The sequence below is a fragment of the Pleurodeles waltl genome, chromosome 7, assembly GCF_031143425.1.
Source record: "Pleurodeles waltl isolate 20211129_DDA chromosome 7, aPleWal1.hap1.20221129, whole genome shotgun sequence".
NCBI classification, from domain to species: Eukaryota; Metazoa; Chordata; class Amphibia; order Caudata; family Salamandridae; genus Pleurodeles; species Pleurodeles waltl.
This window is the reverse complement of record NC_090446.1, coordinates 777,233,550-777,247,757: the sequence shown is the minus strand read 5'-3', so window position 1 is coordinate 777,247,757 and position 14,208 is coordinate 777,233,550. Positions and strand designations below refer to the sequence as shown.

At 45.4% G+C, this 14,208-nt stretch overlaps 1 long non-coding RNA gene across 1 annotated transcript in view; it reads left to right on the top strand.

Moving 5' to 3' along the window:
* The window catches only part of LOC138247319 (uncharacterized), a 36,007-nt gene extending 28,093 nt beyond the window's left edge, over nt 1–7,914 (top strand). Inside the window, exon 3 of the long non-coding RNA XR_011194434.1 lies at nt 7,472–7,914. This is a non-coding gene — a long non-coding RNA (uncharacterized lncRNA). The remainder of the gene's footprint in view (nt 1–7,471) is intronic.
* Nucleotides 7,915–14,208: the final 6,294 nt, after the last annotated feature.

The following is a 14,208-nucleotide window of genomic DNA, read 5'->3' as shown; positions in this document are numbered from 1 at the left end:
TACCACATCGCCATCATGGGGATAGAAGCATTGCAAATCAAGGCAGACAGAGACGGGACCACATTGTAAACCAATGCTTTGGAAGGTACGTGCTAACTGTCACCACACACACTAATGTCACACACAAAGAGCCCAGTTGTGAAGTGGAACAAACAAGAACTTTTATTAAGTGAACCTAAGTAATGATGAACTGAACTTTTGTGAAGGGGCTGTAAATGTCCACCTGCAATGAGGACACATTCACCTCATGTGCCTCAAGTGTCCTGCAGTGCATAGGCTCAACTCCTCTGCCTGGGACGCCCAGCATGGCTAGTGCTCGGTGTGTCAGAAGACCCCTGACGTGCACTGCCACTCCTCAAGACTCGTGTGTCCGTGGCAGATGCGCTGCTGAAGGTGGACCACTCCTCACTATCCTGAGGTGTCTCTGCCGTACCCCTATCCACCTGTCTTGCCTCTAGCATGTCCACAGCATGGCTGATGCGACCCAGTCCCCGAGCCACATCCCCTGCAAAGTGGCCCAGGTCCACCTGCAAACTAACTGTATGGTGTGACAGCCCTGTGGTTTTGACTGCCAGGCGGACGATTGATGCAGCCATGCGGTCCAACCGGTGTACAGGTTGCCGCTCACGGCGACTTGCACTCTCTCTCTCTGACACTAGTTCTGTTACGAGTTGACGGATGGAGAGTGCAAGGTCACCGACATTATTGTTCAGACGTTGGAACTGTGTGTTCACCTGTGCCAGCCCTGTGGTGAAATTACGCTCCATACGTTGCATTGCCCCTGATATTACTCTCATCTGCCTTGTTTGCAGGCGGTGACCACTTATGAGGGCTGCCTCTGCGGCGGACATAGAAGAGTCACCTCCATCCTCCTGGGACACTGATGGGACTCTGCGACGCGGTGGAGCTTCAGGGTCCTGCTGTATGACACTGTGGCTGGGACCAGGTGCTGTGTCGATATCCACAATGTCCACTGGTGCAGCTGGAGGGGACTGTGGTTGGGTGGTGCTGGGCGCTGTAGTGGCTGCTTCGAACTCCTGTGCTGCCTGTTGGCTGCTCTCTGCACCCTGGACGGACTGGCTGGTGGGGGTGTCTTGTGGGAGACCTGTGGGACATAGGGAACACACTGTCAGTATCTAACATCTGTTGTATGCCTCCTAATAAACTGTTGCCTATCAGCTGACTACTGAACTACATTGCCCATAATGCACCATTCTGGTGGGTTACAAGTCTGGAATGGAGCTAATTTGGTTGTGCATGCTGCTGTGTACTGGGTGGGTGGGGGTATGGCAGACATGGGTGTACATGCATGTTTCATGGTACTCACTTGTTGATGCCCCTGGCGCTGACATGTCCAGCACTCCCATTCCAGCCACTGCCTCAGGCTCAAGGGTCTGTTCCACAAGTTCCTCCATGGGTGTGGGCGGTGGGACGGTGGATGGGCCTCCTTCTGTGCCCCTTATCTCCCGGAGGCGCTCTGCCACCCTCTCCTTGGTCCTGGAGCGCAGGTCATACCATCTCTTTTTTATCTCCTCTATACTCCTGTGGCTCACCCCTATGGCGTTGACCTTCTCCTGGATGTCATTCCAGATCCTCCTTTTTTCCGTCTCTGGCACACTCAGGGCAGCCCTTCCGAATAGCTGGTCATGGTGCTGGCAGCATTCGTCTGTCAGCACCTCAAGTTCCTTTTCTGAAAACTTCAGTTTTCTCTTCCTGCCAGAGTCTTCCATTCTTGATGCTGTTCCTCCAGGTGGTTGCTCAGCAGTTAGAAAAGGGTGTGGTCCTCCCTCCTCCCAGGTGTATTTGTTAACTTCCTGGCTGTGATGTCATCAGCAAGAGCCAGGAAGTGTTTTCCAAACTGTTCTGCTGCACCTGCATGCAATTTGCGGCACAGTCGCAATTTGCGTGTCCGTTTTTAGCAAGGCTGCAAAAAGTGACCTCGCAAACAGCGGACTCGCAATCTGCGGTGCGACTTCATTTGCGAGTCGCAAAATTAAGTCGCTATTTCTTGTTGGATACCAGTTTGCGAGTCGGAAATTGCGAGTCGCTACAACTCGCAATTTCCGACTCGCAATTTTTTAGCTACCTACATCTGGCCCTAAATGCGCCCAGTATTCCTGCCCTGGCAAAGTTTTACAAATGGCAAATGTATATAAATGCAACTGAAGATCAGCTCGGCGAATGGGTCCGGAATGGCATGTTCAATGCTTCACTTTCACATTTTGGCGGGTGGTTATTGTGAACAATAGATACCAAAGGGTGTCATAAACATTTTATAGACTCCACTGGGGTTTTTAGAACAAGTAGGCCAGACCCTCGCTATCTGTCATCTGAACATGCGGGTATAGTAACAACATACAGTGTAGAGAAACTTTGCCAGCAATGGTTAAAGAATTCCTCACTGGATGCTGTTAGAGATCACTTCAGTCTCATGTGTAATAACTCTGACTTACAGGATTTCCTATAAGGCCCCAGAAAACATCACAGAAAGTGCTTCTTATATGCAGTTTTTAATTAAATTTGGAAGCTTTCTCAACAAGAAGTTGCTGCCCGGTTAAGGCAAATCGTCAGGAAAACTTACAGAAGGCGTTAGCTGTTGTAGATAATGGGATTAATACCCTGTCTGATCAGATAAACACCTTAAACAACATTGTTTCTTCTGCAATAGACATAATACAAAGTGACTTGTCTTCTTTACACCATGGACAGAGTCAACTAAGGTCCATTACGCAGTTGGGTAGGACACCACAAACATTGAAGGTAGGTTACGATTCCTGGCAAAACATTAGCACAAGGGACATATTTTCCACATTTAATTTAACACGACAACAACCACTAATGGCTAAGAAAGAAGCAACTTATGTCATGCTAAATATTGAAAAATGTGAAAAGTTGCATTTTACTGTGGCTGAAATACCATCTGCTGAGTGGATAATACATGGGGTCATGAATCTGCCTATTTCAACACTCCAATTCATATCCTGCTTAAAACACATTCCAGTGGGCAGATATGAAAGTCTAGGAGATAGTTACATCCATGAGGTGTGGGAGCTGCCCTTCTTGTACAAATGTCTCAGTGGGATGAAAGAGGCCTTTCTTAGTGGTAGTGAATGCAAGACTTCTGACAGCCATTCGTTGGTTTGTAAACAGCTGTCCTTGCATGAGGTATGTAAAGCTTCTGCATGCAAACTTGGCTTGTTATCTGAAGGGAGTTCCAGTCCCCTTGATTAGACCTGCGTTCCAAGTGCTCTCAAATGGCAGCTATGTCCTCCTCAATAGTGAAAACTTGTGTGGGATGCGAGCCGGAATAGTTTATGTTGTTTCAGTCTCTAAGATTGTTACATGCTGCGGGAACGTACTTTTTCCTCCTACACGACAGAGGGAAGTAGCTGAGATTTGGCCCCTTATCGCTACTTCAAATGTGAATTTTGACAAGTTGAGCAGACTCAAGGCTTTATTGTTTCAAAAACATGTGGGGCTCACACCTGCACGCGAGACCTATGTGCTTCAGGTGACAAGGTCATCAGCGGAGATACAGTACCTTTTAAGTACTAACTTTCCGATACACTTTGGTGAGCTCCTGGGACGGACATTTAATGCGTCCAGTACTACTAGAATCGCACATTTCTTTAAGGCTGTTGGTTCTGGTTTTGTTCACACTTTCTCCTTTATATTCGGCTTAATACCTCCAACCATCCACTCAATATTCTCCAGTATTTTCAGGGGATTTCTGATAACTTTGGCTATAACAGGTGGCATTTTGCTATTGCTACTTTTTCTGCACAATGGCTGTCCCGCCGCAACAAGGAGGACTGAAAGCGCTTACCCCAGTGCAGCCGTGTCATGAATGCGTGATGCAGTACTTTGGAGCAAAACTCTTGGAGCAATTGGAGTGTGTCTGGTCTCTGTCATTCAGACCGGTTTTTTATCATGTGCAGCACATGTTTCGGTGCCTCTGGTGCTAGTTCGAACATGCACTGAATGTTTGTCTTTCTATGCAGCGCCTGCTTTCACTGGACGCTGATCTGTTGATGTTTTCGCTGAGGGCTCATCACCAGACATGAGCGTTGAGGGTGCATTTGCTACAGGAAGCTGCTTATGAGTTGCCCTTCCTGGAGGATGCAGGTTTAAACTTATTGTTGGGCACTCCACGGAATGCTGCTGCCTTGGGTGGAGCTCAGGCTTTGGAACACAAATGCTCCTTGGTTTTCTTTGGTGATGAACTTCCTACTTTACCACCTGCCAAAGTGGAAGATTTATTGTATTTGATTATCCCGGATTCGATTGGCAACTTCCAAAATGACTCTGACTCTTGAAATTCGGCCCGTTTTGCACCACAGTTCACATTTCCAATTGTCCTTTTTACGCATGCTCAAGTGTCTTTTTAAATTGTCATTATTGCCATTCTTATATATATGCCTTAGATTGTGTTTTAGTAGCTTTTATACGTTATTATGCTTTGAACCACCTTTGAACTGGCAAGGGGAGGGTGTTGTGTAGCCATTTTTAGTTATAGCTTCATACATGGTATTTTAGCAAACTAGGCCTGCCGCTGTGCACTTTAACCTAGACATATTTTATTCAGCTTCATTTTATTATTTTAACAATAGGTTCATTTGCAGTCTTGTTTTATTTTCTCTACCTAGCTCTTCTTTGCCTAGGCCAGCACTGCGTTCTTAAACAAGACATGGCTGCAGTAAGATAGGTTGCCGGCAGCTGCTTATGTAGAGTCTTCCTCAGGTGTGAGGGATGATGTCTTCCCAGGGAACCTGAAGGGTAGAATTAGAGCTAAACATGCTGTGATCTAACTTAGCCTAAATAGGAGCTATTTTTAATGATTCTAGCGACAATATGGTAGCGTACTTTTTAAGCTTTACTCTCCTTTTCAAAATGTTAATCCTGTCATGCTTCATCTTCCTAATTATTGCATTACATGCTTTATTATCTAAGATGCATTTACTTCAATAAAACCTTATTGAACTATATTCTGCCTCTGATTATCCTTGTATATGAGAGAATAATGTAACTGAGAAAAACAGATGAGATCTGAGTGGCCACGATTTCCCTGAGGAGTCAGTTGTGTCATGCGCCCGGTTGCCCAATCATCCCTGCTCTTGGGTGGAGATGAGGCACTTCTAGTTAGCTGGAACAAAACCCGGATTAGGCCAACAGGTGTCACCTGTAGTGGGTTCAGACTCAGTCACTCACAGTGCAATTGATTCTACCGCCCAAATCCAATAGTCTCATTAGGATAATGAGAGCCTACGCGACCATGCCGTACACTTGTCCGCGCCATCGTGTTTTGGTGGCATTGCATTCCTGGGTTGTAAGGTATGTTTCCTGAATGGTTGCAATGCGTACACCCCACCTCTTTAAGAGGGAGTAGACCTTGTATCTCTTGGACATGGTATTTAATCCCCTGCCATTCCATGTTATGAAGTTATAGGTTAGAGAGGACGCCATGGGGGGTTGTCGTTGTCTAATAAGGTGCGTGCCACAACATTGCTGTTGCCCGCGTCTGTTGCCTCAGGAATAACCCTGATACGTATATGAGGTAATGATTGATCAGATGCGATCCCAGTGTCACTACTTATATTAGTCAAAACAACTAAATAAACAGCCCAACTCCCCTTCCCAGGACCGGTATAAAAAACATCCCTATCCAAACTTTCTTTTTAACTTTTTCAACAGTTAAAGCAGGGGGGTTCATGCAAGAAGCTCCTAGGCAGACTCTCATGGCGATACTCCACACCATTTGCTTTGCCAGGAGCGTCAGAAGACCCCCAATCACATTGCTGATTGAGCCCACCCATCACCAGTGGGGTCGGTGTTGTTATAAGCTGAGGGAGAACCTCCGGGTCTCCATTTGATGTGAACATGTTTGGGCTCTCAGCGCTGCCATACAAAATCTGTACCAAATATTCAGATACCACTATCCTCGCTACCAGTTTCCCACATTCACGGGGGGAAGCGAAGAGTCAAGTCAGCCCCAAAGTGTAACAAGGTTATATAATTTCATCAGACGTTCCGGGTGTTATCGCCAGCAATGGGTCTGCTAAGTCCATGGAAGAACTTGAGGCACACTCTGATACCGAGTCCCGGTCCGACAAATTATCCATTAGATGTGAGATGCTACGGCTCGTTCTACCAAGGGCTGCCGCCATCTCCACCACCTCTCGTCTTTCTGTTAGTGCCTGAGTAAGTGATGGAGCTACTATAGTCTTAATTTTCCATGACTTCCTTAGGCGTTTCCCAGGGGGCTCTGCTTTTCTCTCTGACCCTCTCTCGAGGTAGGGAGGTTCAATCCCATTGATTCCCCTAACTGTTGGGGGGAGGTGAAGAAGAGTGTAGTATTGTTGTTGGGTACACAGTGTTTGGCAGGGAACAACATGGCATGCTGGACCCCCAGGTCTCTTAGCTTCTTCTTGGTCACGGTAAATGATTCTCTTTGCTTCTATGTTTCTCTGATAAAGTCCGGGAATATCATGATGCAGTGGTCCTTCGATCTTTATCTCTGCACGCAGTCGAGCATGGGCCAGAATAGGATCCTGGTCTTTGAATTGGAACACGTTAGTGACAACATGCACCCAGCGAAAGAGGTCCAGATGGCACCCGATGGGCTTGTTCAAAAGCAAAGTATGGATAGAGGCCCTCTGGGGCGACGACAGTGCGTATCCAGGGTTCCAAGAAGGCAGTCATGTTTGCTGCATTTCCTTAAAGTTTTTTCTAGTAGGCCCACTAAACGTATGTTGCTCCTTCTTGCTCTATTTTCCACGTTTTCTGCTGACACTTCCAGACTTTCACTTTACTTTCCATCTTGGTCATGTGAGTTTGCAACTGCCGGATGTTTGGAGTAATTCTCAATTAGACCAATCCTCAGGGTCTGCATGTAGTTTTTAGTAGGCCCACCTCCAGGCAGTTTTAACTCTACTAGCTATAATAGCGCTGAGTTTTAGAGAGGCCAGGCAAGGGGAAAGGGTGTGGGAAGGGAATAGAGGGGAAGGAGACCTGTGGAGAAAAAATGGTTATAATACCAACAAATTAAATCGCACAATTTTCCTTTCTTGATAAGATTTACAGGAGGATTTTTAATGTTTCTGAGCCTTTTAAACAGCAGTCCCCGGCTTCATCATATACTCTAAAGATATCTCACAAGACAATCAAATCAAACACACCCCACGCATATAACTCTCAAGTGTTCCAGCACAATTTGAATTAAACTCTCAAACATGCACCTTAATTCTGACTTCCATTACATAATAATCATTAAATTCCTTGCGTCATAATCTTTGATGAGGCTCTATAGACTAAATAGTGGAACTGAACAGATAGGATTATGTTTAAACGCAACTTCTACTTGACTTCAGTGCATTAAATAAATCATGTATCTTTCAATAAGCTTGTGAAGTGCAAAGTGAACTGAGAAAGGTAAAGTACACGGATCACAGAAAAAATGTTTTCTGTCTTACAGCTTTGGGTAAACAAGAATGTGCTGAGCCCGTAATCTACTGTGGGAGCCGACTTTACATCACAACAGGAACCACGCCCAGGAAAAAGCACTAAGAAGGAGACATGCGCCGGAGCGTGTCACCCAGAACAAAGACCGGTTGAAGGGACACAACACCGAAGCTCCAAATTCGTCTGGATCCCAGAATAGTGAGCACTGACTGTAGGGTGGGGGCCACCTTAAATAGCAGGTGCCACCTAAGATGGCTGTTACCAGGGCAGCTGGGACTTGTAGTCCCTTAAACCACAATACTGGAGAACTGTAAAATAAAAGCGTCACATTACAGACTCCAGTGATGCAAACACTCCGTTGGCAATAAACCATTTTGTTTCACTTTAGATATGATTGTGTGTGTTATTAAAGTGAGCTGTAAGATGGGGACAGTGCAGCTACCAACACCCTGAAGGAACCACATGTAATTTGCCACAGAAAGAAACGTGTCCTGTGTGTTGGTGGCAATTAAGAGACCTGGCTAGTGCACATGGTGATGAACATTGGGTTGGGGCGGGCCCTAGAATGCGCACCGCTGTGGCATTAAGAGTAATATCATCTAGAGTTCCTTCGGTTATAGTGACTCTGTCAGACAGCCTGCAATGATTGTCTTTTAAGATGCTCAGGTCAGTGGCAATAGTGGCAATTTTAAGCTCAGGCTGTGTAGGCACATTGAGGTGTCCCAGTCTGTCCCCTCCCTCTTTCTTGTAGGCTTGCCCATGGTGATCAGCGCAGTAGGGGCAGGCATGGCCACCGAGCTGTATTGCAGAGTAACTAATTTGAGTTGAACTAGGACCCTCGTCTATCGCTGACCCGGATACTGTAATCACCGCAAAGCCTGTCATCCCTCTCCCCGCACGGGATGCCCAGTACGCGGCCACAGGCACTCCACAGTAGTTGGTTGCCAGGCGCTAACGCAGCCCCCCTACAGAACCCAGCAGGTGGGGAGGCAGGGAGATGGCACAAGTGTAAAGGACAGGGGCTCCTTATATCAGGCCCATGTGTGTCTCATCACTGGTCTCATGCCTTGGGAACATCTCCAGGCCCATCGTTCTCCCCTGGTTCCATGTCCCAACAGGTCCAGATCCCTTTGTGGGAAATGTCCAGGGCCCTGTATCTCTCCTAGGGCCCCAACCGATGGAGCAACAGCAGCATCCTCAAACCGGGCCCTCGGTTCTCCTCTTCTCCTCTGACGGCCTTTCAATGCTACTCCTCCTGGGGCCCTCACATCAGCAGGACCATCCCCACAAGAAGCCCCCGTAGAGGGCACAAACAGAAGTCTCTTGGGCATCCTGCAGCCCTGGGGGCAGCTGAGGGGCAAGGCAGTAGCGTATCCGGCACCGCCCACCATGGGACTGGGGAAGCTCCTCGTTCCGCCCGGAGGCCCCAATCGCCCCCACTCGTCAGGAGTCTGGATGTCTCATTACAGTTTGTGTTGCGGGGTCTGAGGGCGACTGAGGCTGCAGGCCCGGCCAGTGATGCTTCTGTTCCTCGGTTCCCTGCCTCCACTCCAGAGAGTGGCTCACTTTTTAGCTCCAGCTAGTTTGCCGATCGTGTGCGCACTCTGGCCCGTCAGGGATCTTTCCATGCACCCTGAGTCCTCACCTGCTCCCCCTCGGTTCCATATCCCCCAGGTCCAGATCCCTTTGTGGGAAACAGCCAGGGCCCTGTATCTATCCTGGGGCACGAGCCGATGGAGCAACAGCTGCGTGGCTCCTACAGGCCACGGCCTCCAGACCATGGCATCCTCGAAGCTGGCCCTTGGTTTTCCCCTTCTCGTCCGAGGGCCCGTCAATGCCACTCCTCATGGAGTGGCATGGAATCACGCCAGGACTATCCCCACAAGAGGCCCCCAGCCAGGGCCTGAATAGAAGTCTCAGGGGCCTCCTGCAGCCCCAACAGCGGCCAGGGGCCAAGGAAGTATTGTACCGGGCACCACAAGCCATGGGACTGAGGAGGGTACTCATCCGGCCCCAAGGCCCCATCGCCCTCACCCACTGGGAATCCGGATGTCTTGTTACAGTCTGTGTTGCAGGGAAAGAGGGCGGCTGAGGCCACAGGCCCGGCCCACCAGCGACGCTTCTGCTCCTTGGTTCCCCATCTCTACTCCAGACAGCGGATCACTCTTTAGCGCCAGCTAGCTCGCTGGCTGTGGGCACTCTGGCCCATCAGGGATCCTCCCATGCACTCCAGGCCTATGTCTGCAGGCCTTTGAATCGAGTCTTGTTGTCCCCCTTGATTAGGGGGACAGCGTTGAGCCAAGAGCTCCCCCATCCAGGGCCACCGCTCCACTCCACCTTCAGTCCAGCACACAACACCCGTTTCCCCTGTGCTTCACCATTTTGGATGCCAGGGCCCTACACCAAGTCGATCGCCACAGCTCTGTCAAAACGAACTAGGGTGATTAGTCATACCTATTTTGACAGGGATTATATCAGCCTGTACTTTCAGTGATTGGGGGCACATCGCGCGGCAATGGGGCAGGATCTGGGTGGATGGCGGAGATCAGCCAGGAGCCTCGCCCAGTGGCTGCTATTTCATGGGCTCCAGGACACATCCCTCTTACTTAACATGTTTAACATGTTACAAGGTGCTAATACAGATGTTGTTCACAAGTCGCTTGTTAGCACTGAATCAACTTTGAGCTCACTAGCTCCTTCTGACTTCACCATAAATCACCACCTCAAGGGCTCTTAAAAACCAGCTCAAAACTACAACAGTTTAAAGTATATTGTTTGGCTGTGGGGGGGCATTTTTTATAAACACTGCTAATCAGTACCTACCTTTACTTTATTACTATGCTTTTAGAGACATATTTTACTCTTCTGTGAAGGATGACCTCTCTTTGGCAGTCCCCATAGGCATATGATATATTCATTCTCACGTGTGATGGGGTCGAGGATTTCCCAGAGCCTTGTAGAACTATTAAAAATATGGTCACTTTGAATATCATTGTAAACAGAGCACACAGTCCAACTTAAGCTCCCTTTTGTAGGTGTATCCTAGGATGTGGCTGTGCAATATGGTTCCCTAGAATCCCCTGTATACGAAGATTCCGAGGGCTTTGTCTGTTTTTAAAGCCAACAAGTATGGATTGTACAGTACTTGTTTCAACACAAGCACTACGCAAGTATCTATCGATGAATTGGATTTTTATATGATTCATTTCTTAGTCAAAATATTAAAAACTCTAAACGTTGGTCATCTATCTGTAGTTATTAGAGCCCTATTTTTATATAGGTGTTCTTGTTATGTTCGCACTATTGCTGATCTTTTGTCTTTTAGACTTTGATAGGTTCAAATCCTTGTTCCTTGACATTTGCTTTACTTGAATTTTAACAGTGTCTACACCAGAGTTGCTCTTCAATAACTTCATAAATGTGAATGCTGCCCCCTGCTTATGTGACAGGGGTGGTGGCATGCTAGAGCATATTGAAATCAGTCTCTTCACTGCATGAACAAGACAGCTGGTAAGTAACTACTTCTGTAATGGCAATGCGTAACTAATCCATCACAACACTGCTCAATGACACAGTAAAATGATTGGGTGGCACAACGTTTTATAAAAAATCGAATCGAATTGGCAAAGCTAGTTAGTGAACCCACCCCGATAAAAACAATTATCAAGTTAATAGAACTACTGATTGATATTTGGTGCACAGGTTATGGAGTATTAATTTTGAAATAAAATGTATTACCGCACATTCAACACAAATAACATTAGGTACGTTTTGTCTATTGCATTTCTATTGTAATTCCTTAGTATGTGTTATGCGTCATGTTCGTCTTTTGAGATGTCACATTTATTGATTCAGTTTTGATTAGGACTATAATTACAACTTTCAATACTTCTGATTTTTCTTGAGGAAAAATAGTATTTTCTGCATTCTTGTGGTGATACTCCTTTATTCATTTTCCTCCCCTGGTATATTTTATTTTGGTAAATCCTTATCTGATTTTTCTTGTTTAAAACAATGTTCCATCAGTGTTTTTAGTAGGATATTTTATTTTAATCTCTACCGTTTTTCTCTGTTTATATAGTTATTTCCAATTGTATTCTCCACAATTGTCTGTGTCTCCTGCTTCGTGATTATTGCATCTTTTCCCTGACATGTTATTTTGGCATTAAAACGGATCCAATCGGCTATATGTCAAGGTATATAAAATGACTTTTTGCGGTATATACATTAAAGATGAGTAATATATCTAAACATATTTTTGAGAGCACGCCTAATTCTACTTTCATATTTATACTCACAACCAGGGTGCTGAGTACAGTTGTAGGAAATACAAACATTACAAAATAGAGAAGTAATAAAAGAAGACAGCAACAAAAATAGAACATGGTTTCAATAGCAAAGTGTTTGGATAAATCAGCACATTCGCACCCATGGATTTTTTGTCTCTACTTGTAAAAATAAACGTTTCTCAAACATTAGTAATGCTTGCATAAAATTAATTCAAAGAACTGTTATGGTTCAAAGGGATATTTAATGTCAATAACCTATGCTACCCATCCAAATAGAGAATACCTTTCTTAGGTATCACTGCCATATTTTCTATATTTAACTCACTCATTTTCTGTAGGGTTCGTGTAACAAATAAAACAATTGGTAACAATTACTTATCCAGGAAACCTGGGGCATAAATACCTGACATGTTTGGGGGATTGATAGTGAGTGTATGCTTCGTTGGCTAGTCACTACATCGTGCATGAATCTAGCCATTGAATTTCTAAATAAAAATGTATGAAAAACTCTGAAGTTGCGCAACCCTGAAAATCCAGGTCAAGGTGTTCTCCAGTGTGTCCACTGTACTTGTTCAGAGTGCACGCATATAATGGTTAAGAAACACCAGCCCTACCAACTGTTGAATCTGTGGTTTCTCAGCCATTTGGGTGCTTGAGAACTGTGGTACTTTGCAGGGTCCTGCAAGTTCCTGGGCCTCGGAAGACACTGTACAAAGCTTGCAGTTGAAGGCTGGGAGAGACTCTCACCTAGGCATCTTTCCTCTCATGCTCGTGGACTCCTTTTCCTTGTCTCTTCAACTCCAAAATGGCAGTCGTCTGTCTAAGGGTTTGCAGCTGCCTTTTAAGGTGACTCCACAGCTAGTCCACTTCAGTTTTTTGTTTTGTATTGTACTGTAATAGTATTTATATAGCGCTTACTACCCCTGACAAGGCTTCAAAGCGCTTTTTGGCGAGTAGCACGCTACTCCAGAGCACAACAAGAATTAGTGATGGATTAGTATAGGGAAATATGAGTACAGTTTTAGTATTATTATGAGTTAATTTGAGCCGGGGATATGGGAGTTTGTTAGTTAGACTGGAGTAATGGAGGGGTGGAGGAGGAAATAATCCAGAAGTGTTAATTGGGAGTATATGGTAATAGGATTTAGGCTTGGGATCAGTAAAGGAGGATGGAGGAGGGAAGAGTCTGTGGAAGGGGTTAGGTAGATCATAGTAGCAGGGTGAGATAAATGAGGGCCAATTTAGTAGGGTTGTTTGGGAGGTCATGGTAGTAAAGTGAGGTTTGGTGAGTTAGATGTGGAAGCGGAGGGAAGAGCTTAAGCAGAGTTATTTAGGAGATGAAAGTAGTAGAATGGATTTGGGATGAGTCAAAGTGGGAATGGAGGATAGATTGATAGAGACATGACATGTGGTGATGGGTGGATAAGTGTGATATAAGATGAGAGCAGGGATTCATAGATATCTAGTATAACAACCCACACAGGAGCCATGCAATGACCCACGAACATGCCAAGCACAGAACAACATACACACACACACATATATATATATATATATATATATATATATATATATATATATATATATATATATATATATATGCAAACACACATATGCACACATATATGTACATACATATACATATTTAAAACCATGAGTAAATCTACTTAGTTAAACAGGTATAAAGAGTGTGTGTGTAGTTTATTGTTATGACATAGTAGCGATACATATTTTCTAAAGAACTATACATAACTAGAATACACACATAATCAGAAAAAAATATTTATCAACATAGGCATATGCAGTCCATAGTTATTTGAAAATGGTGGTTATGAAGGAAAGAGCCAACTCTTGAGTAGTTTTCTGAAGACAAGAAAGTTATCTGTGGCTCTTATAGTTGGGGGTAATGAATTCCATAGTTTGGTTACTTGAACGGATAAGGATGTACCACCTATAGTTTTTTCTTGTATGGTGGTGTTCTAAGGCGGGGTGCCAATCTTGAGTGGAGGTTTCTTTGTTGAATGTATTTGGTTATTTTGTTTCTGATAAAAAGCGGTCCTGTTCCATGTATAGCTTTGTGGGTGATACAAAGCAGCTTGAAAGTGCATCTTCTGGCAACGGGTAACTAGTGTAGTGCTCTCAAGGAAGGGGAGATGTGGCTTGCGGCTTTACATGTAATAGTAGCCTGGCTGGAGAGTCCTGAATACGTTGTAGTTTTTTCAAAATATATAGAGATGATCCATGGTAGAGGCCATTGTCATAATCCAGTTTGGATAGTACAAGCGAGATAGTAGCTTGCACCTTGTGTGGAAATCCGAGGTGGGGGAAGATACGTCTGAGAGTCTTCAAGGTGATGAAGCTTGTTTGTGCTAATTTGTCCACTTGGGCATTCATAGTTAACATGGAGGCCATGGTGATTCCAAGGTTTTTAACTTCCTTGGATAATTGAGGAGGTGGTCCG